This window comes from Tursiops truncatus, chromosome X, assembly GCF_011762595.2.
Source record: "Tursiops truncatus isolate mTurTru1 chromosome X, mTurTru1.mat.Y, whole genome shotgun sequence".
Lineage (NCBI taxonomy): Eukaryota > Metazoa > Chordata > Mammalia > Artiodactyla > Delphinidae > Tursiops > Tursiops truncatus.
In genome coordinates, this window is record NC_047055.1 from 89,281,637 (window position 1) to 89,295,264 (window position 13,628).

Consider the following 13,628-nt stretch of genomic DNA (forward strand, 5'->3'; position numbering starts at 1 on the left):
GATGGTGTTCCTAGTTTGGGAATACAGCAGTGCACAAGGTCCCTGATTGCATGGAGGGGGCAGGCTGACAATGATTGAACAAATAAGTAGATGCCAGGCGTTAGAAGGTGCTAGAGAGAAAAATAAAACCTGGCCCAACAGAGAGGTCGTCCCCAGGGGCCCGGGAAAGAGCTGCTTTATCTAGGGCTGACAGGAAAGTCCTCTCTGATGTTGTGATATTTGTGCAGAGGTTTACCTGTGGGAAAGTAGTCGATGAGGTCTGGGAGGTAGTGAATTGCAGATTGCGTAGGGCGCTGTTGGCCATAGTAAGAAGCTGCTAGAAGGTGGGAGACGATAACAGAAGAGAAGGAGGACGGTGTTCCAAAGGGACAGGTGATTTCTGCAGGGAACCTGGGGAGTCCAGCCCATTGTGCCTCATGATCAGAGTGTGTACAGGTTGTGCAGGGCACTCTTTTGGGAAAATAATACTTTTTTCATTTAAATTATGGTGATACGATAAACCTTTGTAAAGAAAGATAAAGGTGAGCTATCAACTCCTTATCAGCTAAAGATCCAAAAGTGGGTAATTTTTTCCTGTCGTATCTATTCCTCAGAGGCGTGGGGTTACTCAGTTTTCTCGCAGTGGGATGCTTCGATTCCATTTATACTTGCCCCAAGCACACTTTTGATGGGGCGTGTCTTTGCTGATTTTACACTCGGTGAGAAATAGTTTAGACTTTTGAACTGTGTGGATTTTAAGTAATTCTGTGTTCAAAATGGTTTTTGTAGCCCCTAGTTTTCTGTTCAATCAATTGATAGTTTCCGTCTTAGAATTCTGTATGAAAATTTATTGTTTGATACGGGTTAAAAAGTCGTGTCACACAGTGCTCATTTTCACAATTGGAGGCAGAAGGGGATCATGGGAAAATAAAAGCAGTTGACCAGTTGGGAAGAAAACACTTTTGCAGTTTCTTAAAGATAGAGTTGATTGGTGTAAATGAATTGCAGCCCCTTGTCATTCTCTTACTCTCATAATCTGATATTAAAAGTCCTACCTTTTGTATAAGGTAGGTATAATTTCTGTTATCTGGGAGTTTACATGTTAAGAGACATGGCCTCAGTGAGGTGAGACATAAAATGTATATATAGGTCATTTTATTAACCTTGGACCATGTCACCAGGCCTGATAACAACCAGGGCTTAGCCAGGGACTTGGTAGCTCTTTGGAGGTATGGTCCAGGTTTATCTTACTTTATATCACCTGAGACTTCCCATCTAACTTTTATCACCTAGCCTGACCTAGCCTGACTAGTTAGTTATGCATTTGGGTTAACATTCATATTCTTTTAGCCAGGGACCCACCTGCAGAAAAGAGTTATTGCTTTTGTCATTTATAGTTTAGTTCAACTGGACCGGATTTCCTTACCTCCTCTGGCTGAAACTGACTGAGAGAATGACGGTTTCACTTGTGGGGAGGAGAAATCAGTACCTTGGGAACATAGATTGTTTTGTGGAGGAGGGCCTAGTTTGCTCCTTTCCATCTTCCCCCTAAGGTGGGAACTCTGCACTGAGAGAGGGAGTGAGAGTTGGCACATCATGAGGAAGCTGACACACTTGGATGAACCGCGTTGGGAGCTGTAGAAACGGATAACGAAGGATGTCGGGGAGCCTCAGGGTACTGGCAAATCTCTTTGATCCTAAGCCCTGGTGTCCCCGGGCTCTGGCCTGACTTCTTTCTGGCATCCCTGATAGGATGTCCATTTTTGCTCATCTCCTGGGAGATGAGGGGCATGTTCCTGACTTCCTGAGCAAGGAATTCAGGAATGGGCATTCAAGACACCATCTCCCCCCCAAATCCTCCTGCATACATCTCTCTCAACTGAATCTACTTTCTAGGTGGACTATGGTGAGCTAGACATTAAGGTTCCTTTTCTATCAGCCTATGACTTCTAGCTTTTAGAGAAGCACATATATTGCCCATGAAGTCATGTGTTCTGTTCGGTCCTTCCTCTCAGGCTGGTCACGTCTCATGGTCTCCCAGGGCTTGAGCCGTTTTGCCCCATGCATCCTGGGATTTCCCCCTTTCTTCCCCCATATAAATAGGCAATTTGTTGCCTGTGTTCTAAGACCTTGCTATTTCTGCTTTTGACTGGAGTCTATTCTGGTACGATTGTGTGGTAGCTGGGCACTGCAAAATGAGTCAGTTCCTGCAGTTTGGTTACAAGTTCTCAAAAAGTATTTCAGAATGTGGATGTGGTCAGCAGAGTCATTTTCCAGGCATCTAAAAGGAAACCCACATCAACTGTAACAATTGAACTGCGAACCGATGGCCCTGCACAGCAGAACTGGGCCTGCTTTTCCTCAAAGGAAAGCCCGTAGCAGCCCTCAAATCCAGCCTGCTCTACAGATCTTAAAGGAGAATTCTTCTTCATGCTTGCAAATCACATTTTAGCTGTGACTGTTTGCGCAAACAACGTGACAGAGGTTTTGGCCTTCATCACTTTTTGAATGAAGGCACACGTCTGACATAAAAAAATTATTTTTGGAAAATGGGATCTTATGGGATTAGAATATAATTAGTACAAAGTGTGAAATGTGGTTTAGAGACAGAAACTTTGGTGATTTTCAGCTAATGCACTGAGGAAGAACTAAGATGGTTTAGGTACTAGTAGAATACATGGAAATATAATTACTTTTTTACTAAGTTCAGAACTTGTGTAGACTTAGCAGCAATACTGATAAAAAATAAAGTTCTTTTCAAGCTTTAGAAGAATTTCAAGTTTGTCATAACGTTTAGAGAATATTTTAGTTCAGCATAGGTTTTAGGAAATAGTCATTGTGAAGCTTTTATCCTCTTGGGTACCCATGAATTATGTAAAATTTTGATTGACTTCTTAGTTACCAGTCTTGTACCACCTGTTAAAAAAAACTGGGGTTTTTAATAATTTGAAAACAAACAACATAGAAAAAATGGACAAATGGTTTGAACAAACACTTCACTAAAGAAGATATGTCAATGACAAATATGCACATTAAGAGATGTTCAATATCGTTAGTCATTAGGAAAATGCAAATGAAAAAGACAGTGAGATACCACTACACACCTATTTGAATGGCTGCAGTTAAAAAGCCTGACTATACCAAGTGCTGGCAAGGTTTTGGAGGATCTAGAACCCTCATAATACATGCAGGTCAGTGTAAAATGGTACAAACATCTTGGAAGACAGTTTGGCAGTTTCTTAAAATGTTAAACATACACCTACCATTTGATCCAGATATTCCACTCCTAGGGAAAAGAAAGCATGTGTCCCTATGAAGACTTGTACATGAATGTTTACAGCAGTTTTGTAAGTAATAGCTAAAAACTGGAAATAACCCTAATGTCCACCAGCAGGTGAATGGATCAATCAATTGTGGTATATCCATATGATGGGTTGTACTCAGTAGTGAAAAGGAGTGAATTACTGATATAGTGAACAACACAGATGACCCTACACTAAGTGAAAAAAGCCAGACCCCCCCCCCAAAAGTACATACTGTATGGTTCCATTTATATAAAATTCTAGAAAATGCTAAGCAACCTATAGTGACAGAAAGCAGATCGGTGGTTGCTTGGGGTGGGGGAGCTGTGAGGGGGCAGGTGGGAGTGATTACAAAAGGGTGTGAGGAAACTTTGGAGCTGGTGGATAATTTCACTATCTTGATGGTGGTGATGGTTTCATTGGTGCATATGTATGCCAAAACTTATCAAATTGCACACTTTAAATATGTGCAATTTATTGTGTTAGTTCTTAATTTTTAAAAAAACCTTTAAAAAATGAGCAATTATTTTTATAGATGGAGGGGTTTAAAAATGCCCTTATTTGGCAAAATAAAAACTTAGCCTCTCTTAGGAGAAAAAAAAAACTGATGAAGTTTTAATGGTTTGGGGATAGAAATATAACCTTTAGTACAGATGAGAAACCAAAGTTAAACTGTAATAATTGCCATCGCTTTAGTTCCTCCTGTTTACAAGGTTTTGAAGCAAGTGGCTCAGAAAGTATCTGCTCCAGCCCTGGTTTATTAGCATTTGCACTTAAACACAACTACTGTAGCACTCACTGTATGATGGGGGCTAAAACATCTGAAGCAGGGTTCAGATTACAAAGACATGAAAATGCTACCACTGTATTCTACCACTGTGAGAAAAATAAAATCTCTTCTATTTGCAGAATGCATGAAAATTGGTAAAGTACTTTAATAAACCTCATTTTGTGGGGTCATCTCAATGATTCCATTATAGGTAGGGTAAGTATTATCCTCATTTGCTTGGGGAGCAAACTGAGACCCAGTGAAGCCAAGCTGTTTGCCTGGATCACAGAGCCCCCTTCTTCTTAGGCAGAGGTCACCGTTCTCCCCATGGCACCTTGCTGCTTCCCCAAACTCATGTCATTGAGTATTTGGCCTGGACTTTTTACTCATCAATTTGTCAAGCAGTTACTAGAGTCCCTTCTATTTGTATATGAGGTTTTCATGGCAATGATCCCCTCTAATCCTGTTTCGCCATCTGTAAATAGATAATAACACAACCACAGGCTTCACAAGGTTGTTGTAAGGGTCAAAGACTTGGATGTGAAAGAACTGTGATAGTTGGGCAGTACTGTATACACAGCGGGTGTTGACATTTACTACGTGATTGCCTTCATCCGGCCTGATTACGGATGGCACAGTACTGAGCGGGTGGCTTTGTAAAACCAACAAGGAAACATGAGAGCTTAATTCCATTATTCGCACCGTGGCTTCCATCAAAATTGCCATGTTTCATTATAAATGAAATCTGGTGCGCTGGATTATTTTAAATTTTTCTTTAAAAGATCTCAACAGTCATTTGTTTTGTCCCGGCCACAGAAACTGGTGGCTTTGAAAGGAAACAGCATAGAGCTGAAGGCGCAGGTGCCATTAGAGTTTACTTAGCCAAGAAGGTTGGCCCATGCCCGGCACCCCCTTTCCCTTTGGTTGTGTTGACTGACACGTGTCCTTGCTCTCTGTCGCTTTCAGTGGGCCTCTGTCTTCAGTATCCCTCTTCCTTTTCACATTCCTGGTTTGGGGGCAGCTTCCCCAGCAGAATTCTTGACAGGTCTGTGGCCACCCCAACTTCTCCCTAGTGTATGTGATAAACTGTGCGGGGACCAGTATAGGCTTTAGTACTGTCTAGTACAAAACACATTTTCAGGAGACAGGGAAAAAATTCTGTGGTCCAGTAAGTTCAGGAAAAGCTGGGTTGAACAACATTAAATAAGTTCCTCTCCTGCAGGACTTTTCAGAACCTTTCATGTTTGTATCGAAACTTCAAGAGGGGCATATGGCGCGTCTACAACATTTCCTAAATTTAATAGATTCCAAGAACTGTAGGGTTTTTTTTTGAGTCATCTCTTGGTTTAATACTCCAAAGAACACACTTTGGGTAATGCTGTTTTGTGTAACCTGTTATTTGATATATTGGTAAAATGACAATTTTCTTAAGCGTTTTCTGTCTGTCCCTACTGGCACATCTAAAACAAAACATGACGTGTTTTCTTGACCGAGCCTCGAGAATTCTAGTTTCTCAACTTTTTATTCATGATTTTAAAATTTATTGAGGTTCATTTAACCTTAGAAAATCAGGAGATATAATAATAAGAGCATACAAAGATTGTAAGGTTTTGTCTGAGTATGAAACTCAATCTAGGGAATACCTATTTGTTTTATTTGGGTTTTTTTTTTTCCACCAAATCCTCTAGATTCTGCCCTTTTAAGTATCTCCATTTATTCCATCCCTGATTCTGTGGCCCGTCCTGGCCTCCATAGGGGCAGACATGAAAGAAGAGTGGTGATGTACATAACAGCTCTCTTGTGTCAGCATAGGGTTTGCATTAACTTTTAGTGTTTCCAGTAGTAAGATGAGCTTGACTCTCAGCATGAAAAGGATTATCATCGTATGGATGGCTTTTTTTCCTTTTCTTAACAGTTTGTTCCCCAGACTATAGAAAGTTTAATAATCAGGCTAGGACTTAAAAGAGAGAGAGTGTCAGAATGAATAGTAATTGTCCGTGAGAAATTTAAACAGGTTTGATGCCTTTGCCTCCCAGCGAGAAATGGGAGGCAGGAGGACGAACATGGGGTCAGGAAGGGGAGCAGGCAATGCTGGACTTAGTAAATTGGGATCATTCCTGGCTTGTCACATCTACATGGGATGTATAGCCACAGGCTGGATACCCCAGGAAAGCTTGGTCTTGTGGTTCGGATTGCTCATGGGGTCTTGAGGTTGACTGCTCTTCTAGAATTGCCATGTTACATCTAGTGTGTTCTCATTAGACGTCGAGGGTTCCCCTTCATTTCTGAGCTCCTTATAGACCCCCTTTTCTCTAAATGAGAGGCTTTTGCTATTCCTTTTTGACTAAAAATGACTTCTAGAGCCCCCCCCCCCCAACACACACACACACATTCTCTTGTCCTCTTTGAGCCAGTCCTTTCAAGGTTATACTATCCTTCAGTGCCAAGTACCTCTCCTGACCTCTTTCTCCACTCACAGAAAGGGGAACCAGATTTCCCCTGTGTTACTTACCATCAATATAAACCGTAGTTTTGTTTCTGTTAATTCTCCTTTCAACCTAGTGATAAAGGTTGCCACTGCTGCTCCCCCGACCCCGCACAGGAAGAAAGACTTCCTTCCTTCATCTCTTGACTTTGCCCAGGCCTATGAATAATCTTCCCTTTCTCTTGGACTCCGGATGCTCACCTTTTCTAAGTTTTTTTTTTTAACTCCCGAGGGTCACTCCTCCTGTATCCTTCTGGTTTTCTCCATCTGGTAAACTTCCTTTTCTAGCTAATTTACAGAGGATGCCCATGAGGCTGTTGCCCCATGGATGAGTGCCTCAGTGTTGTAAATGAGTGTTGGGCTTCTCTTCTACTCCCTTTTGGCTGTATTGACCGACATCTCTCCTCTTTGCTCTCTTCAATGGCCCTCCTTCTTTGGTATCCCTTTTCCTTTTTCCATTCCAGACTACTTCTGTGACCATCTCAAAAATCCGTCTCCAACTGTGAGCCGAGAGCTTAATCTTTTGATATTTTCCTCCATTATTTTTTTGAATCTGACTTTTAATTAGATGGGTAGTGTTTCCCTGAACACTTTCATTTGTTCTACAGAACTGTCCATCCCTTGTCAAAAACCCTTCACTGGGATCATCAACTAATAAGGCGAGAAGAAGGTGGAGAAAAATGCTGTTGGCAAGACTTTTCATGGCCCTTGGTTTGTACTGAGTTATTACCGCTGAAACTCTTTGTTTCCTTACGACCAGTTGGCAAACTGGTCATATATCCACTGGGTGGCGCCCACTCTGGGAGCGAATATTTGATGCATTCTCTAGAAGTTTCAAAATAGCCAATTACCCCCTTTTCCTTTATTTAACACATATCAGAACAGTCTTTCTCTATAAATCTCAATTAACGTTCCCATTTTCTCTTTGTTACACAAGTACCATTCAAGTTTTCACCTTATTCCTCCTTGCTAAACGTCTTGTGGGTGCTGTAGCTGCTAGGTCATCAGATAGTATCAGTAAGTACAATATATACTACAGTTAGCCCTCCACCATTTTTTTCTTTTTTTGGTCAACACATTCAATTAAAAAAATTTTTTTAATTGAAGTATAGTTGATTTACAATGCTGTGTTAATTTCTTCTGTACAGCAAAGTCACTCAGTTATACACATACATACATTCTTTTTAATATTGTTTTCCATTATGGTTTATCCCAGGATATTGTATATAGTTCCCTGTGCTATACAGTAGGACCTTGTTGTTTATCCATCCTACATATAATAGTTTGCATCTGCTAACCCCAAACTCCCAATCCATCCCTCCCACAGCCCCCCAGGCAACCACAAGTCTGTTCTCTATGTGTGTGAGTCTGTTTGTTTCATAGATAGGTTCATTTGTGTCATATTTTAGATTCCACATATAAGTAATATCATATGCTATTTGTCTTTCTCTTTCTGACTTACTTCACTTAATATGATAATCTCTAGTTGCACTCCACCATTATCTAATCATTTTTATTAGCTCCTCCAAACCTTCGCACTTATCTGTTAGCTGTCTCCCCTTCTCTTCCTTTGTGGTATGAGCCATTTACACAAACCACATAATTTTAAAAGTCAACATGCTAACTAGCACAGGGAGATCAGCTCAGTGCTTTGTGTCCACCTAGAGGGGTGGGATAGGGAGGGTGGGAGGGAGACGCAAGAGGGAGGAGATATGGGGATGTATATATATGTATAGCTGATTCACTTTGTTACACAGCAGAAACTAACACACCATTGTAAAGCAATTATACTCCAATAAAGATGTTAAAAAAAATCAACACGCTACCATAGACCTCATAATAATTGAAGCCCAATGTTAGCTGCTGGTAGACATGTATGAGTTTTGGAAGAGGCTTCATTTGCTCACAACATACTTCATTTCATAGCCATCACAAGCAAAGGAAATTGTAACCCATGGATGTTCCCTTTGTTCTTTCTTCTATCCTCTTCTCCCATCCCCCACCATTACCTGTTCAATTATCTCAATTCTTCCATTTCATCAGAGTTTACTTGTCCTATGGAATGAAGGCAGTTAGGATAGCCTTCCTGAGCCCCATCTTCTGTGCTACAAGGCTATTCTCCTTGTGCTACAAGGGACTGTATAGAAATGTTCACCTTGAGAGAGTGCTTTCACTAGTCTGCACTTCTGTTAGGAAAATATCCTCTTTTACAAATAGCTTGATCCTATAAGCACCCACAGATATTATAGAAAAGTACCATAAAACTAAGATGGGAAGTGAGTAATGTTTAAAGGATAAAGAAATGTAAGAATTTTCCTGAAATGGAGATAGTCTCCTATTGTTTTAGGTTATTTTGTTTTTTGAAGAATATCAGTACAGGTGCCAGGCACGTCACTCAGACTTCTTTATTTGACAAATATTTATTAAAAGATGACTATGATCCAGTGTACCTGCTAGTACCTGGGGAGTCTCAAAAGAATGGGACTCAATTCTTACCCTCACAGAGCTCATATTCTTACAGGGAGATGTATTTCTAAACAAATAATTAAAGAACAATTTGGCTTGTGTTTCTGCCTGAGACACAGACTGAGTGATCAGGGAGCTGGCCCTGAATAGCATGCAGCTAACTTTTCGGGGGACTCTGGGAAGGCCCCTTAGAATCCTTCTAGACTCTTCTAGAATCTCTTTGAGCCAAGCCCAGCAGAGGGCAAAGAGGGGCTGTGCAAGCAGTATGTAGAGGCCAAGGATTTGCTCCTCCTTAGTCCATCTGAGCTGAGTGAAACTTGACGGGAAGAGTCAAGGAAGACCAAGCGAAGAATTTTGTACCATGAGAACATTTGGTGACAAAAGGAGTTCTGTATAGTAGTGAAAACGGAGGCTTGGTAGAGATTTGATTATAAATGAAACCTGCACTGTTAGGCGTATGTGATGTCAATGCCTTTAGAAAATAGCACAAGGCTTTGAAATGAGACCAAATTTAGAAGGACCCCAGTAATAGTATAGAATAGTAATGGGTTAATTGTTATTAAAAGTCTGTATCAGGGATTCTTGGGAGAACTGTTTTTTCTATTTACAGGTTCAGAAAAGAGTCACCTTACTTGGATACCTTTTTTTTTTTTTAACTTATCATTGGTAGAAGAATGCAGATTATTTTATTTTTTTTCCAATGATGAATTCCTCACCACTATTGCATACTGCCAACATTGTATGAAGAGAATTTCGAGAGGGGGAGAGTGACAGAGAGAGAGATGTTTTCACGTGGATTTAGTGCAATTAATTTCTGGAACTTGTCCTTAAAAAGGCAGTTACTTAGGTGAAAACTATCCTTTTTCTCTGAGGGCTTTTAATGAGTAAAGTGATTCATGTTTTCATCCAATGGTTGTTTAAAAAAAATTGGTTTTCATTGAGAAGGATTAAAGGCATGTGCCTAATTGCTAAATATTATTTTTTAAAAACTGGTCTGAGTCTGTCTTTATGGGCTGAGTGGTTTCGCCTTTAGAAGCTTGTTTTAGGATCTCGTGCCAACCCCATCCCTTCCCAGGCCTGTTCAGACTAGAGTTATCTGGCAGGGAATTTTTTTTTTTAATGTCTTGAGCAGGAACATCTCAGAAAACGTTCACCTCAATCTTCAAGTTGACTTCCCGAGCAATTTACTAAATAAGTGATATGAGAATCAAGTGACCATCAGCTGGTATAAATGTTTTTGGTCAGTGTAGTCACAGGATCTCAGGTATGCAAGACTTGGACGGGCTGCAACCACGTGCTGGTTATGGTGAGACCCTGGCTCAAATGCTCTAACGTAACACAAAAGGAATCCAAGTTCACAAGAACGTACTTTAATTAGACACCTGTATTTAAAAGGTTGGGTTTTCCTCGGGCATAATTTCACCCCACGGCACACTGTGTATACATATATGTGTGCATTTCTTTCCTGGGCTACAGTTAGAGTTAGGCTTTTTGTTCTTAACCACGTGGAAGGCAGTTTAAACGTTTGTTTGTTTTTTGTACACAATTTCACTGAGGTGTCATTGATATACAAAGAACTGCACATATTTAATGTGTACAATTTGATGAGTTTACGTGTGCAAACACCCATTATCATCACCACAATCCAGGTAATAGACATATCCAACAGCTAACATAGCTTCCATTTGTCTATTTTAATGTGTGTGTGGTCAGAACACTTAACATGAGATCTACTCCATGGGAGGCAATTTTTGTTAGAAGTAAAATCTTTGTTCGAGTAATGTACTGGCGTGTGTTCTGTCAAATCCATAAATATGCTGTTGTATATTCCTATTTAGTTCCAGAAGGCTGCTAGTACATGTGCTAAAATATGTGAAAAATCGTGGATGGGGATTGGAAGGGGACATCTAGAGCCAAACTTTACAATTTTGACTTGGTAAAGTTAACATTCTGGCAGTGCTATGAAATTGTTCATCCCTCTTCATTTACTACCACGTACAGTGCTTGGGGTCATAATTTCTTTCCAAAAACTACAATTTCTAAAGTTAGGGATGCTTTGGGGAGGCAATATAGAATCATCCAGATAATCCCTTAAAAAGACAAGGGAAGTCTACTCTTCCTTTCGTTGAATGACCCACGAAGCAGCATTTCATTAATTTCTAGTGAAACTTTGATGAGAATGTCAACTTGGCTTTAAACATCAGTGGGTTTCTTTACTTCTTGGTTGGATTTATGGGTTGCCCCTGTTCTCATTCCGGAGGGTAAGCTCTTCAAATTCTAGGTTAACGTTTCAAGAAATGGTCCTTTTCCCAGTTCCAAGCAGGCTTTCCAACAGCAGGTAGCAGGCTTAACTTTTAATCGGTCTTTTCCTCCCTTTTAACTCTCTTTCCCATTATGTGTACCTCAAATAAATGGTCTTTAGCCAGCAGGGACAGGCTTTTTTTGTTTTGTTTATGATTGTCTTTGTTTTGTTTGTTTGTACTGTGAATAGGACTTGAGCATTGAGTACCTTGGTTATAATTCTTTCACCCGTCCCTGTGGTTTAATTGTCTTCTTGTTAGATAATATAATTATGTAATTTGCCATTTTTAGTTTGACTTATTTATAAACTTCTAAAATGTATTATTGGTTAATAGTCTATGCTATAGTGTATTTCTTATATATTCTCTATATTTTAATAAACTTTAAAATGTGTATTATTGGTTAGTGGTTGACACTAATCTATAGAGTAACCTTTAATAAAATTTTATTTACAGTTTTTCCCTTTTGTATTACCTAGATAAATTTAAAAGTAAGGGGAAAAAACTGTCTTAACTTTATAGTTCTTTTGACTTAGGAAGATTTAGAGGATAGATAGGGTGAGCTTTGAGAATTAAAAATGCCATTCTTCTAATCTAAATATAGACCAAAATTTATAAAAGATAATCCTTTGGATTTTGGTGTTAAGACTAACCAAGCTAAACTCTTGCCTCACTTTAATTGTTAGTCTTATTATTCATAAAAATAGTTACGAACATTTAGTTTTAGTGGTTTATGAAATGTAAGTTTGTATGTTCTGTAAATGCTTTATTTTATATTGAGGGTAAGATTCAGCCAAACCTGTCTAAGCAGTCTTTTTTCCTACTTCGGTATGTATCCCCTGGCTTTTTAGGTAATGGCAAAATGTACTTCATAGATTAAGTTGTTTTTAATTTATTTAAAAAGAAAAAAAAACCCAAGCAATCAAACAAAAACCTACTTCACTTTATAAATTCCATCCTTCTCCTTTCCTAAGAACTAACCACCTGGTGAAACAATATTATTATAATTTGGCAAGTGGGTTCCCTCTTAAAATTAGACACCTGTGATTAAATAGTTAAATCATTCCCTTGAAATTTATATATTTAGAGCTCTCAGAAAGCTGGTTGTCTCTTCTTACACTTAACACATTTTTAAATTATTTATTTTTTTTTTAATATTTTAAATTGGAGTATAGTTGATTTACAATGTTGCCTAACAGATCTTTTTAAAAGCTACCTTTTGGGCAATAAATATTCCCATCCAGCTTCATGTTCAGTCCAACTGTACTAATGTAAAGTTCTAAGTATAGACTTTCTTCCAATTGACGATAACTTTCCTAAATCTTTTCTAAGTGATAGCCAAAGCATTTTAAATTCATAAGAAGGTCAGATTCTAAAATGTGTGTACTTGGCACAAACTTGTATAGTCATTTACATTCTAAAAAAAAATCCTAAAAGTGGAAAACAATAATTGGCTACAGCGGTCATATGCTAATATAAGAACGCCTTCTCCAAGACACCAGGCTTCTTCCCACTTTGGTTGGGGCCTTTGTTCTGAATCTCGCCTCTCTCTGCTATGTTCTCTCACCACAGGTGTGTGCACAGTTCTCCTCTTCCTCCTTCAAAGAATCTGCTCAAATGTCATACCCGCAATGAGGCTTTTCGTGAAAAGCCTTGTGAAAAATAGCATTCCTTTTCACTGTGGAAATAACCATCCGTACCTGTTGAGTTGCTTTTTGTCTTTCCCTACCTGCACCTCAGATCTTCACCTTTCAGTTTCATGACCCTACCTGCTGGGTCTTGTTTCAGTGTCACATCCCCAGTGCCTGGCAGAAAATAAGGAGAAGGCTCTCAGCAGGCATTTCTGGGGTGAATGAATGAATCAATGAGGAAGACACTTATCCTCTAACTTTTTTATACCTACATGGTATTATGGGAGGAAAGCTTGGAACTGACATACCAGTGAGATGCTGCTTTGGATACTTTGTAATGTATCTTTTTTGCAGTTTTGCTAGGTGTTTTAGAAACTTGGTTGAAATAGCTGTATCATCCTCAGTTTATAGAGGAAACAATATACTGCAATATACAGTATTCTTTATCGTACATATGTGCATCATTGCTAGATTACCCAAGTTAAAGTGTAGTAAGGCAGACAAAAATGCTCCAAGACCACAATGAAATGGTGGATTGGGTTTTTTGTTTGCTTGTTTATTTGTTTTTCATATATATACATACATACATATATATATATATATATATATATATATATATATATATATATTTTACGTTTTACTGCAAAAACATGCCAAATAATCAACTGTAGATTTTCTCACAGACAATCATGCATG